General features: G+C 35.2%; 2 pseudogenes; both read left to right on the top strand.

Moving 5' to 3' along the window:
* The window catches only part of LOC140532180 (ubiquitin carboxyl-terminal hydrolase 8 pseudogene), a 34,478-nt pseudogene extending 16,469 nt beyond the window's left edge, over window positions 1–18,009 (top strand).
* Window positions 18,010–19,730: 1,721 nt separating this feature from the next.
* Window positions 19,731–21,019, top strand: LOC140532181 (ubiquitin carboxyl-terminal hydrolase 8 pseudogene; annotated as a pseudogene).
* Window positions 21,020–21,297: the final 278 nt, after the last annotated feature.

A 21,297-nucleotide genomic window follows, 5' to 3' on the forward strand; every position in this document is an offset into this window, starting at 1 on the left:
ATTTATTAGAATCCTTTAGACCTCACAATTTGAAAACCCAGGAGAAGGACATATCAGGGATGCATAGCGAAGAAAGTCAACAAAAGAGGGGTACCTCTAAAGTCTAGGTACATCCAAAGCAAGGAAATTAGAAGGGAATTCTCCAAAAGATCTAGAATTTCTGCACTTTACCAAATTAAGGCCAATGCCTAGAAACTAAGTGGCTGCTTTAGAATAGGTCATTCTAGAGATGAATGAGATAGCTAAGTGTTGGAGGGGGAATAAGAAAGAACAGAGTTAATGAACCAGTCAGAAAAGGTAAGACTTATAAGTGAGGCCAAATTTTCTATGTACTTCCATGCAGAATTAGAACTAAAATCTGTAGAGTGCATATTTCCCCCCATATTTGTTGTTTTAATTCCCTTGTAAACGTTATTTTTGTATCCAGAAGAAAAATTCATTTAAATTACTTAAACAAAGGATTTTGTCTTTTCAGGGAATAAGAGAAAGATTGTTTTTTTCTTTTCTTCAGATATAGAAAAAAAAAAAACAGATCGAGACATAGTAGATGACGTAAACTAAAAAAGACACCAGAATTCCAAGGTTTGAGATTTTCTGGGAGTGAAAAGAAACAGGAAATAAACACTGGGACTATGGGGTGTTGGTGAGGACATGGTAAAAGAATGATCATATGATAATTCAGAGTGATTATGTGAAGGGAATGATAAAGAATTGTGGGAAACCCAAAACAAGATTTTGTGTTGAGGGACTCCTAGTTCCCTTTTTAATCCTCCAAAAATATTATTGTTCTGTACATTAACACTCTTGGATGGGGATGTAGGAGATAAGACTTGTTACTTAAAAGTGTTTTATTGCCATTAAAAAAGTCAGATAAAGATTTATTTTAAAATAAACCTTAGAAAAAAGAAGTTATCTTTTCTGTTACTCCAAGCATATCTTGAAAGCAACAAAATGAATAATTTGAATGTTCAGAATCCAACAACAATATTAAAATCCTGTCAGTGTGCTTCTCACATGAGAAACATGTCATTTTCTTTAAAGAAACATTGATAATGCTGGAATTTCGCTCAGGATCACTCTGGTGACCTAATAAAAGATGAATTCCATGTGCCAAAGACATATTTATAAGTAAATACCCTGGCCAAACTGAAAGGATTAGTGTAAAAATGTGAAGCACTCTAGTCAATTGCAATAGACTATTGATTTATTCCCCAGAATGAAATACGAAATATTAATACCAAGGAGATACATGATGATACTGTGTATGACCAGTAAAAACATGATGATGAGAAACATTAACCTAGGGGACCATCACGCTAAGGTTGACAAGGAGCTTTTTCTCTCTTGTTTTATGAAAGTTTGTACTAGAACATGATAAGAGGAAAAGTTAGAACAGCACATGTTTCATCATTATTAATGATTGTTACTATACATGCTATCCTATATAATCCTATTGCCTCTTATTTACTTGAAATTTGTTCATTCATGATTACTCTTTTTCGTTATGCTTTATCAAGAGAGCTGTGATTTATCCTTCATATCGCCAACAAATAACTGGCATCCAGTATTCTTTGGCAAATATCCTGGCTGTTTGAAGAGAATGACTTCATTTAACACAGAAAATTGCTTCTTTTATTTGTAACAATCCCAAGATATACTTCAGACAATGGGAGTTCCAAGGAACTTTGGATATGCACTAAAGAGGAGGAAAGTTTCATCAGTGAGTTTTTATGAGTATTACATGGCAAAAGACAGGCAATAGCTTAGATTTAAGTCCAGCACAATGTCTTGGGAAAAAGAAATCAAAATATATGCTTCACTGACAAAGACTGGAGATCATTGTATATTAAAAGACAGTAACTTAGCATTAAATTAATTAATAAATAGTAATAAATGACAAATAATGCATAAATAGTAAAATAATATTTAATAAATAATAATAAATAAAGAAAAAATAATTGTAGTAAATAGTATTACTTACAATTAACATTAAGAATATGCTATATAATGAAAGACATCAAAAGTTGGACAGCTCTTTGCCCAAACTGTCAGTCTCTATCTTAAGGCTAAAATAAAAAATGTGCACACATACAGCTTCCTTCCCTTGACCATAGTACCAAATATCTTTCTCATCTCCTATCTGTCCACAAATTCCTTTTAGAAGGGAGTAGTAACAAAGCAGTACTCAATTTGAATTTAGTACATTAAAGGATATTTTTTACAATTGGAGTTTAGTTTGGTGTGACCTTTCATGATTCCTAAAACAGCGTTTTTTCCTGTATCTCTCAGCTGAGAAGTAACATGGCATAATGGATGGACAGGCATCTGGGAAGCCAGGATTCTGACTCTAATTGTGAGATCCTGAGCAAGTCCTCTAACTTCTCAATTCTTTGGGCAACTCTCTAAGATGATATATTGAAGAGAATTTGCATTGGTAAATAGAATGCCTCACTCAGGAGAGCCCTGTATCAATGAAATAATAGGTTTAGGCCCCATCTCTATTTCACAACTACTATAGTAACTTAAATGATATTTTTCAATCATTTAAAAACTAATCTATTGTTTTCTTCCTCATCTCTATCCTCCATCCTCACAGAGTATTAGTTTTGTTTTGTTTAGGGGGTAAGGTAGGATCCCAGTTGTAATATGATCTCAACTTCATTGCAGAAGAATGCATGTAAATTTCTCAAATATTCAAATCTTCACTTTTTTCAATCATTCATATTTTTGTTGTGATTGGAAATAAAGTCATCATGAGTTTCCTAGAATATGTTACTTCACAGTCTTCTCTATACTCCTTGATTCCTTTGAGATCATAGTTAAAAAGCTGAAAAGGAACTTGGACATTAGCAAGTCCAAACATCTTATTTTATAGATGAGGGCACAGAGGCCCAGAGTGGTTTAGAGTCTTGCCCTTGGTTACAAATTGAGTGTCTGAGGCAGAATTCAGACAAGGATCTCGCTGACCTGCCATGCAGTGTTCTATACCAGGCTGCCTCTTTATCCTGCAAGTACTTCTCTTCTTTTTTTCAAGCTTCTGCTCAAGTCTTTATTATCTTCTCTGCACTATCTCCACCACCCCTTTTAGAATCAAATATATTGGACTCTTAAGCATTTCAGACTATTTGTAACCAAATATCTTGGAGTTCTTTGGGGAAAAAATTTTGTATAAATAGTATTTCTCATAATGGAGCTTAATACACATATTAATAGTTACAGAACTGAAGTATGGATAGATAAATTATGTAACCTTATATGATGTCATCAATGGTAGTAGAAATAGGAATAATATCTATAACTGTCAGGTGTACTTTCTTTTACACATGCTCGGAAAGAAGATTGCTTAGCACGTGGTCAGAAGGCGAAAACAATCACTGCTGACTATAATCATTTATCTGTCCCTTCTCTTAGACTTCTGACACTCAGGCAACCCATTTACAGGATTTTTAAAGCATTTAATAAAGAACTTATGTTTTTATAATTATAATCACTAACAAAGTGAGGTCGAGATATACTGTTTGAGTATTGAATTTAAAAATAATACGAAATCGTCTAATGCCTATTCAAATGATCTACAGTACAAAAGGCTGCAAGTGAAGTCCAAGCAAATTACATTATGACATTGACTAGAAAAAAATAATGGTGATTAGATTGACCACAAGATATAAAGTGTTTTTAAACTGGAATTGAATACATAAGACGTAGATCCAGGAAGTTAAATTAACGTCTAAATAAAAGAGGATTCTTCTACTTAACAAAAGGAGCAGTAGTTATGGTAAAATTCAAGAAACCAAATATATCTACCTTATTTTTGTTTTGTTCTGTATTTCATAGAATTCTTGCTTAGGAGGCTTTCTTGGTTAACTGAGGAGAACACAGACTGGCATTCCATATATTCCTCCCAAAAGCTGTCTCTGTGTTCTGGTTTTCTTAATTGTGTGCTCCTGTAACTATTAAATTAAAGGATAAAATCTGGGACAAGAGGAGGGTTGACCTCAGTTATTTAAAGAGAAATAGGTTTTTAGTAGTTTTAATTTATTTTATTCTATCATCACACCACTAGAAAAAATAAAGATAATTGTAGACAATGCAGCCAAGTATAGTATCATTTGAAGATGGAAGAAAGCCCATTTTCCTCAAAGTCTTTTTTTAAAAATTTATTTGGCTTTGTAAGTTAGTTGATTACATACAGCAAGGTTTCCTCATTTTGAAGTAGCTGTTACTGTCTTACAAAACATTTTTTTCGTATTTTTCTTCTATCTTTATAGGTATGCCTGCTGTATATATGTATATGTGTTTGTTTACAAAGACACATATATGTATTCTCATTTAATTTTTCCTTAGCTTCAAGAAATTCCTTTTTGACAAAGACTGATTCCATTTTAAGTAATGGAAAGGAGGACATATGCTATTGTCACCACAAAAAAAATGATCTCTGGCCCTAAGGTATTTTGCACAAAGGGAAAGAACCAACATAATGAAATAATCTATCTGGTTTGACATGAACTTTGTGTCTCTCCACTCTGGTAAATACCTAAAAGTAACTCATATGACAGGCAGGTATAAATCAATATATTTACATGTTCTGGTAACTGCCCAATTATTTCTTTTATAAAAAATATTTATTTTAGTTTTCAGTATTCATTTAAACAATATTTTGAGTTCCAAATTTTCTCCCCATTTCTCCCCTCCTCCCAACTCAAGACACCATGCATTCTGATTACCCTTTCCCCAACTCTGCCCTCCCTTTTCTCGCACCCCTCACTTCTCTTATCCCCGTTTTAACTCTATCTTGTAGGTCAAGATAGAGTTCTATACTCCATTACCAATATTTCTTGTTTCCCAGATGCATGCAAAAACAATTCTCAACATTTGGTCCTCAAACTCTGAGTTCCAACTTCTCTCCCTTTCTCCCTCCTCACACAACCCTACTTTGAAGATAAGCAATTCTATATAGGGTATACATGTGTAGTTATATAAAAGACTTCTTTAACAGTCATATTGTGAAAGACTGACTATATTTCCCTTCGTCCTATCCTGTCCCCCATTTATTCTATTCTATCTTTTGACCTTGTCCCTTCCCAAAAGTGTTTACTTCTAATTGCTCCTTCCTCCCATTTGCCCTAGTTCTATCATCCCCTCTATAAACTACTTATCTTCTACTCCCCTAATTTTCTGTAGTGTAAGATAGATTTTCATACCAAATTGAGTGTGCATGTCATTCCTTCCTTAACCCAAATATGATAAGAGTAAGCTTCACGTTTTCCCTCTCATCTCCCCCATTTTCCCCTCCATTGAAAAAGCTTTTTCTTCCCTGTTTAATGAGAGAGAATTTGCCCCATTCCATTTTTCCCTTTCTCCTCCTAATATATTCTTCTTTCACCCCTTAATTTTGTTTTTTTAGATATCATCCCTTCCTATTTAACTCATCCTGTGCCTTCTGTCTATCTGTGTATAATCCCTCCTTCTATTCAAATACTAACAAAAGTTTCAAGAGTTACAAACATTACCTTTCCATGTAGGAATGTAAACAGTTCAAATTTAATAAGTCCTTTTTGATTTTTCTTTCCAGTTTACCTTTTCATGCTTCTGTTGATTTTTGTGTCTGAAAGTCAAATTCCCTATTCAGTTCTGGTCTTTCCATCAAAAATGCTTGAAAGTCCTCTATTTCATTTAGTGACCATTTTCCCCTGAAATATTATACAAAGTTTTGCTGGCTAGGTAATTCTTGGTTTTAATCCTAGTTCCTTTGACTGCTGGAATATCATATACCAAGTCCTTCAATACTTTAATGTAGAAGCTTCTAGACCTTGTGTCATCCTGATTGTATATCCACAATACTCAAATTGTTTCTTACTAGCTGCTTGCAATATTTTCTCTTTTACCTGAGAATTCTAGAATTTGACTACAATATTCCTAAGAGTTTCTCTTTTCAGATCTCTTTCAGGAGGTGAGCAGTGGATTCTTTCAATATTTATTTTACCCTCTAGTTCTAGAATATCAGGGCAGTTTACTTTGATAATTTCAGGAAAGTTGATGTCTATGTTCTTTTTTGTCATCATGGCTTTCAGGTAGCCACATAATTTTTAAATTGTCTCTCCTGGACCTCTTTTCCAGGCCAGTTGTTTTTCCAATGAGATATTTCACATTGTCCTCAACTTTTTCATTCTTTTGGTTTTGCTTTGTAATTTCTTGGTTTCTCATAAAGTCATTAGCTTCCATCTTTTCCGTTCTAATTTTTAAAGAAATGCTTTCTTCAGTGAGCTATTTAATCTGCTTTTCCACTTGGCTAATTCTGCTTCTACTCTACCTTCTTGGCCCCATCCACTATCTCTGTGTTTTTCTTGGCAAGTATAGTCCCTAATACTTTATGCTGTCTGTTGTTATTTTAAATCAAATTTCTCTATCTCTTCCTGTTGGGTCTTGTTGGTAGTGCATAAAAATGCTAATGATTTATTTGGTTTTATTTTATATCCTGCCATTTTGGTAAGGTTGATTGTTTAAAATATATTTTAGTGAATTCTATAGAATTTTTTAAGTATGTCATCATACTATATATGTTGCAAAGAGTGGTACCTTTGTTTCTGCATTGCTTATTCTAATTCTTTCAATTTATTTTTCTTCTCTTATTTCTATATCTAATATTTCTAGAGCAATATTGAATAATAATGGTGGCAATGGACATCCTTGTTTCATCTCTGATCTTATTGGAAAGAATTCAAATTTATCCTATTACAGATAATGCTTGCTCTTGGTGTTAGATACTATCCTTTTAAGAAAGGCTCCGTTAGTTCCTATGATTTATAGTGTTTTAATGGGCATAAATTTTCCAAAGACTTTTTCTGCGTCTTTATTTTTACATTGATATTCTTTAAAGAAATTAACCTATACTTTTCCTTCTCTGTTTTTCCCTCTTCCTAACCTGTGTTTCACATACGAATTTTGTGTCATAAAAGCAATATGGTAGGGCTTATTTTCACCATTTTTTTCAAATAAATTATACAATATTGAGGTTAATTTTTCCACAAATATTTGGGAGAATTCACTTACAAATCTATAAGGTGCAGGGGCTTTCTTTCTTAGAAAGGTTAATGATGCCTTATTTAATTTATTTTTCTAGTACAGAGTTAGTTAAGTGTTTTAGTCCTGGTATTAATCTGGGTAGTATATATTTTTACTTTTTTATTTTATTTTTTAATGTTTAACAATCACTGCCATAGAATTGAGATTTTATCCCCCCCACACCTATCCCCCACTAACCCCCTCCCTCCCCACGACTGCATACAATTCTGTATAGATTCTACATATACTTTCCTATTGAGTATATTTTCACTATAGTCATGTTATGTAGTCAGACTAAAATAAATGAAAGAAATCATATAACAAATCAAAACATGATACACAAACACATACACATACACAAACATGATCTGCTACATTTTGTGAATGACTTCCATATTTCTTTCTCTGAGTGTGGGAGGCATTTTGCCTTGAGAACCACCTTTGGGATTTTTTTTTTATAAGAAGTTTTTGCGTTATTACAAAATTCCAAGTCTACCAGAAAAAACTCTCACACACTGTGGTCGTTGCTGTGCACAGAGTTCTCCTGGTTCTGCTCCTTTCACTTAGCATCAGGTCATATAAGTCCTTTCAGGCCTCTCCGAAGTCTTCTTGTTCATCATTTCTTATGGCACAATAGTACTCCATTACATTCATATACCATAATTTATTCAGCCATTCCCCAATTGATGGACATCCCCTTGACTTCCAGTTTTTGGCAACTACATAGAGTGCTGCTATAAATATTTTTGTACATGTGGGACCCTTTCCCATTTTTATGATCTCTTGGGGATATAGTCCTAGTAGCGATATTGGTGGGTCAAAGGGTATGCACATTTTTGTAGCCCTTTGGGCATAGTTCCAAATTGCTCTCCAGAATGGTTAGATGTGCTCGCAGCTCCACCAACAATGAATTAGTGTTCCAACTCCCCCACATTCTCTCCAGCATTTATCATTTTCTTGTTCTGTCATGTTTGCCAATCTTATAGGTGTGATGTGCTACCTCATAGCTGTTTTGATTTGCATCTCTCTAATCAATAGTGATTTAGAGCATTTTTTCATATGATTATAGATAGCTTTAATTTCTTCTTCTGAAAATTGCCTGTTCATATCCTTTGACCATTTATCAATTGGGGAATGACTTGTATGATTATACATATGAGTCAGTTCTCTATATAGTCTAGAAATGAGGCCTTTATCCCCGAGCTTAGCCATAAAAATTCTTTGCCAATTTACTACATCCCTCCGGATTTTGGTTGCATTGGGTTTGGTTGTGCAAAAACTTCTCATTTTAATGTAATCAAAGTTATCCATTTTGCATTTCATAATGCTTTCTATCTCTCCTTTACTAAAGAATTCTTCCCTTCTCCATAGATCTGATAAATACACTATTCCTTGCTTCTCCAGTTTATTCATGGTATCAATCTTTATACCTAAATCATGTACCCATTTGGACTTTATTTTTGTGTACAGTGTCAGGTATGGGTCTATGCCTAATTTCTGCCACACTGTTATCCAGTTTTCCCAGCAATTTTTGTCAAACAACGAGTTCTTATCCCAGAAGCTGGGGTCCTTGGGTTTATCAAACAGAAGGTTGCTATATTCCTTACCTATTGCATCTTGAGTGCCAAGTCTATTCCACTTGTCTACCTCTCTGTTTCTTAGCCCATACCAAGTGGTTTTGATAATTGCTGCTTTATAGTACAGTTTGAGGTCTGGTAGCGCTAGGCCACCTTCCCAAGCATTTCTTTTCATTAGTCCCTTTGATATTCTGGACCTTTTGTTTTTCCAAATGAATTTTGATATTATTTAATCCAACTCTAGAAAATAATTGTCTGATAGTTTAATTGGTATGGCACTAAATAAGTATATTAATTTAGGAAGAATTGTCATTTTTATTATATTAGCCTGGCCTACCCATGAGTAACTAATATTTTTCCACTTACTTAAATCTGACTTTATTTGTGCAAAAAGTGTCTTGTAATTGTGTTCATATAATCCCTGGGTTTGTTTTGGCAGGTAGACTCCTAAGTATTTTATACTCTCTACCCTAGCTTTAAATGGGATTTCTCTTTCTATCTCTTGCTGTTGGACTTTGTTGCTAATATATAGGAACGCAGAAGATTTGTGTGGGTTTATTTTGTACCCTGCAACTTTGCCAAAGTTGTTTATTAATTCAAGTAATTTTTTACTTGAATCTCTGGGATTCTCTAGGTAAATCATCATATCATCTGCAAAGAGTGATAACTTAGTTTCTTCTTTGGCTATTCTTATTCCTTGAATATCTTTATCTTGTCTAATTGCTACAGCTAACATTTCTAGTACCATACTGAATAATAGTGGTGATAATGGACAACCTTGTTTCACCCCGATCTTATTGGGAATGCATCTAGCTTATCCCCATTGCATATAATGCTTGCTGAAGGTTTTAGATAGATACTGCTTATTATTTTATGGAAAGTTCCCTTTATTCCTACGTTCTCCAGTGTTTTTAGGAGGAATGGGTGTTGTATTTTGTCAAAAGCTTTTTCTGCATCTATTGAGATAATCATGTGGTTTTTGTTAGCTTTTTTTGTTGATGTGATGGATAATGCTAATAGTTTTGCTAATATTGAACCCGTCCTGTAATCCTGGTATGAATCCTACGTGATCATAATTTATTAATCTCGTGATAAGATGCTGTATTCGTTTTGCTAAAATCTTATTTAAAATTTTTGCATCTATATTCATCAGGGAAATTGGTCTATAATTTTCTTTCTCTGTTTTGTCTCTTCCTGGTTTGGGTATCAAAACCATATTTGTATCGTAGAAAGAATTTGGGAGGACTCCTTCTTCCCCAATTTTCAAAAATACTCTATATAGTATTGGAATTAACTGTTCTTTAAATGTTTGATAGAATTCACTTGTGAATCCATCTGGCCCTGGAGATTTTTTCCTAGGGAGTTCATTGATGGCTTGTTCAATTTCTTTTTCTGAGATGGGGTGGTTTAAGTATTCAACTTCCTCTTCTGTTAATCTGGGCAATTTGTATTTTTTAAAATATTCATCCATCTCGTTTAGATTATCGAATTTGTGGGCATAAAGTTGGGCAAAGTAGTTTCTAATTATTGTTTTAATTTCCACCTCATTGGAGGTGAGTTCACCCCTTTTCTTTTGAATATTAGTAATTTGATTTTCTTCTTTCTTTTTTTTAATCAGATTGACCAAAGGTTTATCAATTTTATTAGATTTTTCATAAAACCAACTATTCGTTTTATATATTAATTCAATAATTTTCTTAATTTCATTTTTATTAATGTCTCCTTTGGTTTTCAGTATTTCTAATTTGGTATTTACTTGGGGATTTTCAATTTGTTTTTGTTCTAGCTTTTTCAACTGCAAGCCTAAGTCATTAATCTCCTCTTTCTCTATTTTATTTATGTAAGCATTCAAAGATATAAAACTTCCCTTAATAACTGCTTTTGCAGTATTCCATAAGATTTGGTATGTTGTCTCACTATTGTCATTCTCTTGAATGAAATTGTTGATTGCTTCTATGATTTCTTCTTTAACCCAACACTTCTTTAGAATTAGATTATTTAGTTTCCAATTGATTTTTGGTTTCTCTTTCCATGGCCTTTTATTACATGTAATTTTTAATGCATTATGATCTGAAAAGGATGCATTGATTATCTCTACCTTTCTGCACTGGATTGTGAGATTTTTATGTCCTAGTACATGGTCAATTTTTGTAAATGTTCCATGTACCGCTGAGAAAAAGGTATATTCCTTTATATTCCCCTTTAATTTTCTCCAAATATCTATCATATCTACCTTATTCAGAGTATTATTTACCTCCTTAACCTCTTTCTTGTTTATTTTGAGGTTGGATTTATCGAGTTCAGAGAGGGGGAGGTTGAGGTCCCCCACTAGTATAGTTTTGCTATCAATTTCTTCCTTCAACTCCCCCAACATCTCCTCTAAGAATTTGAATGCTATACCGCTTGGAGCATACATGTTTAGTAATGATATTGCTTCATTGCCTACGGTGCCTTTTAGCAGGATATAGTTTCCATCCTTATTCCTTTTGATTAGATCTATTTGTACTTTTGCTTTGTCTGAGATTAGGATTGCTACTCCTGCCTTCCTTACATGAGCTGAAACACAATATATTCTGCTCCATCCTTTGACCTTTATCCTATGTGTATCCCCCCGTTTCAAATGTGTTTCTTGTAAGCAGCATATTGTTGGATTATGGCTTTTAATCCACTCTGCTATCCGTCTCCGTTTTATGGGAGAGTTCATTCCATTCACATTTACAGTTATGATTACAAATCTGTGTATTTCCCTCCAACCTCTTTCCCACCATTTGTGCTTTTAGCTCTCCCGTCTCCCTTCCCCTCCTCAATAGTATTCACTTTTCTCCCCCTCCTCCTGCAGCCTTCCCCTCCTTCTTTTAGCCCCCCTCCCTTTTACTCCCCTTTACTCTTATTGCTTCTTTCCTCCCTTCTAGCCACCCTGCCCTTTCTTCCCCCTTCCCCTCCTACTACCTATAGAGCTAGTTAGGATTATCTACTTAAGATTATTGTTCCCTCCTTTAAACAAATCAGATGAGAGTACCTCTCAAACAAGGCTCATCTCCCTCCCCTCCTTCCCTCTACTATAGTTTTGTACTTCTTCCTGTGATATAATTTGCCATTTTCTGCTTCCCCCTTTCCACACCTCCTATTACATTCCCTTCTCATACTTAAATCATATTTTTTACATGACATCATTTACTTTATACCCGTTCCCTCTACATATATCCCTTTTATCATAATAGCTGCACAGTTCTCAAGATTAACAGGTATCATCTTCCCTTATAGGGAGGTAAACAGTTTGCCCTAATTGAGTAGCAAGCTTTTGTTTTTGTTTTTTCCCCTCTGTTTACCTTTTTATGATTCTCTGGAGACCTGCATTTGAAGATCAAATTGTCTATTGAGTTCTGGTGTTTTGGTCAGGAAGCTCTGGAAACCCCTTATTTCGTTGAATGACTTTCTCCTTGCCTGAAATGTTATGCTGAACTTTGCTGGGTAGTTGATCCTTGGTTGAAGTCCCAACTCCTTTGCCTTACAGAATATTGGGTTCCAATTCTTTCGATCTTTTAATGTAGAAGCTGCAAGGTCCTGTGTGATCCTGACTGTATGTCCTTGATATTTGAATTGTTTCTTTCTGGCTGCTTGTAGTATTTTCTCCTTCACTTGATAGCTCTGGAATTTGGCAACTATATTTCTTGGGGTTTTGAGTTTGGGATCCCTTTCGGGAGGGGAACGGTGGATTCTTTCGATGACTATTTTGCCCTCTGGGTCTAGTACTTCTGGGCAGTTTTCCTTGATGATTTCCTGGAAGATATTGTCCAGACTCTTTTCTTCATCATGGGTTTCTGGCAGGCCAATAATTCTTAAATTTTCTCTCCTGGATCTATTTTCCAGGTCAGTTGTTTTTCCAATTAAATATTTTACATTTTCTTCTATCTTTTCATTCTTTAGATTTTGTTTGACTGATTCTTGTTGCTTCACTGAGTCATTAGTTTCTACTTGCCCAATTCTAATCTTCATCATATTGTTTTCTTCAGTTAACTTTTGCATCTCCTTTTCCATCTGACCAATTTTTTCCTTTAAGGAGCTATTTTTTCCATTTAATTTTTGTACTTCTTTTTCCATTCGACCAATTTTCCCAGTTAGGTTTTGTGTTTCCTTTTCCATTTGATCAATTTTCCCAATTAGGTTTTGGGTTTCCTTTTCCATTTTAATAATTCTTCCTTTTGGGGAATTATTCTCTCCAGTTAATTTTTGAACTTCCTTTTCCATTTGTTCAATTTTCCTTTTCAGAGTGATGTTCTCATCAGTGAATTCTTTTTTTATAATTTTAAAATCATTGGTCAGTTTTTCTTTTATTTCCTTCCTCAGCTGTACCAGGTAATCTAGTTGAGCTTGCGAGAAATTCATAGTCCCTTCTGAGGTTTCAGATGGAAGTACAGTCTCAGCTCTGACCTCTTTGGTGCTTGTGTTTTGGTTCTTATCCCCATAGAAAGATTCTATGGTTTTTTCACTTTTCGTCTGCTTTTTCTGATTCATGATGTTGGCTGAGTGTTGTAGCTTGTGGTTCTTTCAGTCAGATGGTACAGATCTTTGTGTTGAGCTGATGTGTGTCGAGGCTAAAAGCAGGTTTTTTTTTTGTTTGTTTGTTTCCCAGATCAACCCTGGGGTTAGCTTGTTAGGTGTGTGGGAGGGGTGGTCTGGTCTCAGGAGATCTCCTCAGCTGACCTGAGGCAAAGGTAAGGTCAGGGGATTGTGATCCCAGCTTCCCTATTGTCTTCCCTTTTCCCCTGAAGGGCTGGGGCACTCCTAGATGCTAATGTGTGTTCCCGCCCCTGCTGGGGCTCGTCTCCTGGCGCTGAGGCTTGCCTGGGTCTCAGTGCGCATTTTCTCTGCCCTGGGTCGTCTGTCCTTCCAGATCGCCTCCGCCACAGTAGGAAGAATCCCCCTTTGCTATTTTTCTAGCCTCTGGTGTTATGAGACTATTTGCCCCCTTCTGCTATTCCCGCTGATCCAGTATTTATCTGGAGAAATATTTTTTGGTTCTTTCACGGTCATCAGCGGTGAGGAGAGAGCATTTACTGATCACTCCGCCATCCTTGCTCCCGGAAGTTCAAGTAGGTGACTTACCAAAGTTTAGTCTTCAGGCTGAAGGTTTCAAGGGCTGCTGCGCTGATATCTGGCGCTCAGCGGCTCTCACTGGCTCGGTTTGGTTTGTCTCCTGCTCCGCTGGTTTTGCCCGCCACTCTCGGGCTTCCCTTCTGCCCTGCTGCGCTGACCATGCTGCGCTGTGCGCTGGGGGCTTAGCCCCGTGGAGCTAATCCTTCCCGTGGACCTTCCAGTCTAACCTGGGCTCCAAATCTGTCAAAGTCTGTCACCCACTGGATTCCACACCTCCAAAATTTATTCAGATTCTCCTTTCAGAGATATCCAGAGGAGTTTGTCCAGGAGCTTAGGTGAGTCATTGCTTTCACTCCGCCATCTTGGCTCTGACCCCCGGTAGTATATATTTTTCTAAGCATTCATCGATTTTATTTGGAATGTCAGTTTTGCTGTGATGTGATTAGGCAAAATTCCTCAGTATAATTGATTCATTTTCTTCTTTACTTTTGGTATATTCACACTTTTTACTTTTGAGAGAGGTAATTTGGTTTTCTTCTTTTTTAAATCAACTTAATGTTTTGTCTAGTTAACATTTTTTCGTAGAATAAGCTTCTAGTTTTCTGTATTAGCTCAGTTTTTTCTACTTTTAATTTTTTTAATCTTTCATTTGAGTTTTCAGAATTTGCAATTTGGTAGGTTTTTTTTTTGTTCTTTTTCTAGTATTTTTAGGTGTTTGCCAGATTCCTGCATTTAGAAATAGAATTTTTCACCTAGGTACTACTTTGATGGCATCTCTCAAATTTGAGAATGTTGTCTCTTTGTTATCATTGTGTTTAATGAAATTATTAACTGTTTCTATGATTTATTCTTTGGTCTATTTACTTTTTAGTATTTGTTCATTTAGTTTCCTATTAATTTTAATCTATGCTTCCACAGTTTTATTTGAAGTAGATCTGAAAAAAGGGACATTTAGTATTTCTACTTTTCTGCATGTGTATATGAGTGTTTCATGCCAATATACATGCCAAAATTTTGTAAAAGTTCCATGTATAGTTGAGAGCAAAATATGTCTTTGCATTCCTATTTGATTTTCTCCAGAGGCCTGTTATGTCTAAATTTTCTAAAATTCTCTTCCTTCATCTGGCTGTTTTATTATTTATTTTATGGTTAAATTTATCTAGCTTTCAGAAGTCCCTCACTAGTACAGGTTTTCTGTCTATTACCTTCTGCAAACCACTTCCTAACCCACCTTTTCTTAAAGGTGGGAGGTCCACAGTTATTGTATATTCCCTGTGTTTCAACTTCTTTCCAGTGTATTGATTGGATATGTGTGTTTTTCTACTTTTTCTTTTTGTCTGCAAAAATCCTATTTGTTGTATGGAAGACAGAGAGAAATATTGAAGAAAACTCTGAGTATGTAAAAGACATTAATAAAAATTTCTTTTTTAAATCTGTACATTGAGTTTTGGCAAGTTGCAACTAGTCTTTTATGAGTTTTGTCTTCTTAAGAATTCAATTATATCATAGTCTGCTATTGTACAGATTTTTCAAAAGCCTTTTACCTGCAAGCAGCCTCAGAGATGAGCTAATTAAGAAAATGAAGCCCAGAGAGGTAAATGAACTTGTCTTGATCTCCCCAGAGACAAAATGGTAATGTCTGACTAAATTCAGTATTTATTCCACTAGAATTTCTTAGCACCCTAGATAAGTTCTACTAGATAATTTCCTCTACCCTTTCCCAATCCATAATCTTTTGTTCAAGGAAAATAAGGGGTAAGAATTCAAATTTCTTTTTCTTGTCTTAAATATCAATTTATGTAAATAAATAAGAATTATTTTAAATGTATTTGATTGGAATATAGACTTTAAGAGTTTATACCTCCATAGGATCTTTCAATTAAACTAAAAGATGGGCTCTTAGAACGCTGGTCCCTATGGCACTAAATCCTATTAACAATGATTGCAGTTTTTTGGACAGAGATTTAATCACATTTGAATTTGTGTTGGAACAAGTCTGTTCACTTTCTTTTGCTTCCCCCCAATTTAATACAAATATTTATTGAATATCTTTGTCACTGAGCACAAAGACAAAGATAAAGGAAACATTTTAGTTACTCTGAAGTCTCTTAAGCAAGAAGGATAGATAAAATCTCTATGTAATTGATTTCAATACAAATCAAAGCATGAGTTCATTGGAGAGGTGTTGAGATATTTCTTTGACAATCCTAAAGAAAAGTGATTAATATTGGCTGAAAAGCCATAGGAAGGGTTTATAGAGCAATTAGTAACTGAGATAGAACGTGAAGCATAGGAACAATTCCAAAAGGCAAATATGGGAAGGGGAATGATGTACACAACATCTCTTCCATTAATGGCATGGATGATTGAATGAACCAATTCTTGGGCCAGACAATAAATGAAATAACAATAATGATACCTACATTTTATGATTTTGCTTTAAAATCAAAAGTATTTTAAATGTATTATATTATATGAATCTCACAAAGAAGGTAGGTATCATTATCCCTTTTATATATGATAATTTACATCTGATTTTCCAGAAGACAAGGACATGTAGACATTCATGATTATTTTGTATTTAGGTGACCAGAAATTCTTAACAATAGCCTGACAAATTCTCCAGGATAATAACACTATTTTCAAGGGGAAAAATATTCTATCTTGTGTAGGGATAGGGGTTAATATATTTCTCCTAATACAACTCCACTCCAAACATTTAACATTCCATTCAACTGAACTAGTAGGATTTCTCAGATCTGATAGCACACTCTCGGGTGTCCATGTTTTCATGTAATTCACTGTAAGTGAAATACATTCCTTTTACATCCCCACTTTCTGAAATCTTTCTTATATGCCTTGAATATAATACATTATTTTGCAAATAGTGAATCTGTTCAATGGAAATTGAATTAGGCTCAGACACAATCTAGGTCAGATCCTATCCAGTCCGCTTGTCAAAACAGGCATCACAAATGGTGAGGTTTCTTAAAAGTCACCCCAACATTGTGGATCGTTAATAAACATTGCTTTTTTTTCTTTGACTGAAAGAAGGCCTGGGTCAAAGAAGGCCTGATATATCAACATTTTGGAGTCCCAAGAACCCTTAATTTCCTAAACCTCAACTTCTGATTCTCTGACTGGGAAACACTGCTAATCTCAAGTTATTCTCCAGCCAAGTCTGGAAGATATGTGGAAGCTAAAGTTGGGGATAAAAAAGAAAAAAACTTTAAGGAAATAACACAAGAAAGAAACAGCTGCTGCAGCACAAGAAGGAAGCAAGAGAAGAATATGGGAGAGTCTTGACTGAGACTCTTTAGAACATGTGTTAGACTGCAAAGATAAAACCAAAAAGATTAATGATGAAAAGGAGGAAAAGAATGAGAAATCTAAGAAAGGTGCAGTCATAGTTAATGAATTGTTCATAATGATAACAGACAAAAAACATCAATTTCATTATAATGAATCCTTGAACTATGCAAGATTGTCAAGATTCCTGTATTATTAATTCTCTAAGTGTTCCTGAAGAAGACATAAATCCATGAGTCATTGCTAATCAACTGAAGCAAAACTCCCAGATAATTCTAATGATGCATGGAAGAAGTAGGAATGCATTGAATATGTTGTACTTCTTGACTGGTTTGGTTCTGCCAAATATTTACAGCAGGGTAGAACTTGGCAGAGTCTGAAAGATACGCTTTTCAAGTGATGATATAAAACTATCCTAAAGAGTGAACTGTTAATTTTAGAAGTAGATTATGAAACTGGTTCCTTTGCTATCCCCAATTTAGAACAAATGCTAAGGCAAATCCACTTGCCCATGGCAAGACTGAAGAGGTGAAAATCTCTTTGGATCCTTCACTGTAAGAGTCAGTCTCTGTTCAGCCTTCAGGCCAGATGCAACCTTTGTCCGTAACTGTTAATGAAAATGTAGAATTGGCAAATAATCAATAGATAATGGGATCACTTAGTATTCCAACTGTAGTTGGACCAATTGGTACTGCTTCTAAATCTGATAGTTCATCTGTACCTAACTCAACATGTATGGTGAAAAAATGTTGTTCAGATTGATCACAGTAAAAAGTCATCAACCAAATTGCCTGATGATCATGCACTAAAATCTGAAAAGATGGACTTTGATCATCAGCCTCCACAAAATGTGAAAGGTGTCCTTGATCATTCCATAAAGTCAGTATATGCCCCAGTAGTAGACACTTTAACACAGGAAGAAAAGGTTCATATTCATACAGAAAGTATGCTTATGATTGAATAGTATGAATTTTAATAATAGATCATTTAGAGGACCATTATTCTAGCCAGAATAATGACACTAAATCTACACATTGGAAAACAACAAACACATAAGGTCTCAAACATTGAGTACTGGATGGTGAGGTCACATGTCTTAGCATCACCCAGAGACATTTTGTTGAGGAAGTTAAAATTTGCATTATTTAGAGGACTCGTGGTTGGATAGAAGAGAAATTTAAAAAAAATCTCTTGGAGAACATGCATGGGAATCCCTAAAAATAGTTTTAGACAAATACTGCCTAAATCTAGAGTAGCAACTCAAGGAATGCATGTATTGGCTGGAGTGACAGATTATAATTATTAAAGAGAAATTATTGTGACATTGCAATATTGATTTGAAGAAATCATACAGTTTTGTAAAAATGATAGAATGTTCAAGTGATTATTATTCCTTGTGAAATAATAGCCATTGTGCCAACTGACCCTGCTTCTGAAATACCTAACAGAGGAACTCAAGGATTGGGTTCTACTGAAAGAATACATTGGTAGCTTAAGTATGCATAAATGGAACGAAGACTGCAGAAATTCTAGGGCATTGGAAAGATAATACTGTAACTGTTGTTTATGCAGGAGAAGATGATTATCAATATGTACGTCTAAGCCACATAGTCTACCGTGAATGAGGCTATGATAGTGGGTGCATGGACACCAGAAGCATGGTTGACTTTACCTACCCTGCTTCTGGTTATTGTCTCCTTGTTTATTTTTGACGTTTTGTCCGTTAAACTTGATTAGTAGATTGTTTCCTGAAGGTTTAGTACACTCTACCTGCAGATGCCTGATCACTTAAATTGGATATCACACCCTGTCCAAAACTATAATGTGTCACCCCTGGACCTGACATCGAACAAATTCTGGATGTCAGCTAAAGAACTGACCTCTAGAATGGGATCTCTTGGAGAAGGGAGGGATCTACGTCCAATTTCACTAGGAATTAGCTATAGAAGAAGAGACTTTTGCCCTTACCCCAAGATTTTAGGCCCCAGTTCTCCGAGGGGGGAATGATGGGGTGCTTGTGCTCAAGCTCCACCCTAAGATATTGTTTTATGTACTTATTCTGTGTGATCCCTGTTATATCGTTGTAAAGTTTTGTTGACACCACTTGCCTAAAATATTATTTTAGATTCTTTTTTTCTGTATCCCTGTCACAGTTCTGTTGATATCAGTTGCCTCACTTACCTATGTAATGAATACGAAAGATCTTGGGGCTGAATGTAATGGCAATTGAAATGGGTAGATCTTTCTGATTAATTAATAAGTCCATGTGACCTGCTAAAATCACATGGAAGCCTAAGTCACATGTTGTGGAAGGAGTTTGCTGAATGGGTGAAGCAGGAAGGGTGGTGCAAAACTGGGAGGAAGTTGGTGAGAGCAGTTAGAGCAGAGGGAGGAGAGGACACAGGCAAGCATACAGTTGGGCTCCTGAGTGTTTGTAGGAAGGCCCCAGCAGGGAGGGGAACGCTTGGGAATGATTTTTTCCCCTGCAGTTATAATGTATATTGACTTCTTGGGTACTATGACAGATTTGGCTTTCTGATTTGGGGATTTGACTTTAAGGTGTATGAAAAAAATGTTTTCCTTCTGTATTATAAATAGAGAGTCTCTAATACTTTGAGATTCAGAACTATGCCAGCATATTTATAATCGCTGTCAGTGCTGTGAATATTGCTTTGGTGATACAATATGTATTCAATGGAAATGACTCCTTCATTTTCTCCTACTTCTATTCCTCCAACTCCTAAAGCCAAGCCACAGATTCCTGCTGAGCAGGACAGGGAACCTTCCAAACTGAAGTGCTCCCATCCCTCCAAGATATAACCCATACCACCCAGGAAGAAGGAAAGAAGAAGCCCATAGTAACTCCAGTAGTCAATCAGGAAAACAAGCCAATATGCTAACCCAAACCTGAAATCTCAAGGCTCTCTGACTCTCACTTTTGTAATCTCAGTCCTGTGTTTGGAGGATCAGGACCAGTTCTCACTGATTTCTGTAATTTAATAAACTCTTGTTATATAAATTCACTACTACAATATCTGAAATGCTCCTAATTTGACTGGTTATTTCAACAGAAACATATCAGAATGATATTAATAAGTCAAATTTATTGCGGCATAAAATGAAAGTGGCTGAGGAGTTTGGAATAATCATGAAGGCTTTGTGGATGTGTCACTATTGGTATATCAGTGAAAAGAATTTTAAAAATAACATGTGGGAACATCAATGACCAGTTTTCAGGATACAGTCAGCAAAACTCACAAGAGTTGCTTCTTTTGCTAATCTTCTCTGAAGATTTGAATAAAGCTGTTAACTGAAGAAAGCATAAAGAGGAAAATAATGATCTTTGTAATGACTTCAAAGTGGTTGAACCTGCCTGGCAGAATCCCAAGCACCTCAATGAGTCAGTTATTGCTGTACTTTTTCATATAGTCAGTTCAAATCCACAGTGCAATGCCTCACCTATCATAAAAGCCTAGGACATTTGAAGTTTTATGCATTTGTCTTTATCACTACCCCACCAGGAAATGTACATTACAGGATTGCATTAGATTATTTTCGAAAGATTAATCACTCACAGATAGCAACAGATTTTACTGTAGCCACTGCAAAACTTGAAGGGATTCAATGAAAAGAATTGAAATCTGGAAGTTACCACATGTTCTTCTACTAAATCTGAAACTTTTTTCCTATGATGGAAGATGGAAGGAAAAACTACAAACTTTTGTAGATTTTCCATTAGAAAAGTTTGAGTTATAATTTGAAGAAACACAATCTGTTTTCAGTTTCAAATCACTATGGCAGCCTGGATGGAGGACACTACACTGCCTACCATAAAAATGCTGCAAAACAATTATGGTGTAAGTTTCATGATTATGAAATGTCTTACATCTCAGTGTTATCTGTGAGATCCTCAGCAGTGTATATATTTTTTTTACACATCATTGGAACAGCGGATAACAAATGTAGCCATATAAGAAGAGTATGTAGAAAGCTAACTCTTTTTATAGGTACAGCAGCACCACTTTAGAAATGCATAGTAAGGTGAAGTGCAGCTATACACAACCATTTAAAGGACATAAGAGTGAGAGCTGTGTCACTGAAATTAAATATTTCAGGTCTGTGCTACTGCTTTATCAGGAAGCTGACATCTAATAAATATTACAGTAAGTATCCTTTATAGATTTCACCTATTTCAAAATAATCCTTTTAGTCTATTCCGAAATTGAATTATAACTCAGTATTTGCTGTCCAT

Source organism: Notamacropus eugenii, chromosome 3 (assembly GCF_028372415.1).
Source record: "Notamacropus eugenii isolate mMacEug1 chromosome 3, mMacEug1.pri_v2, whole genome shotgun sequence".
NCBI classification, from domain to species: domain Eukaryota; kingdom Metazoa; phylum Chordata; class Mammalia; order Diprotodontia; family Macropodidae; genus Notamacropus; species Notamacropus eugenii.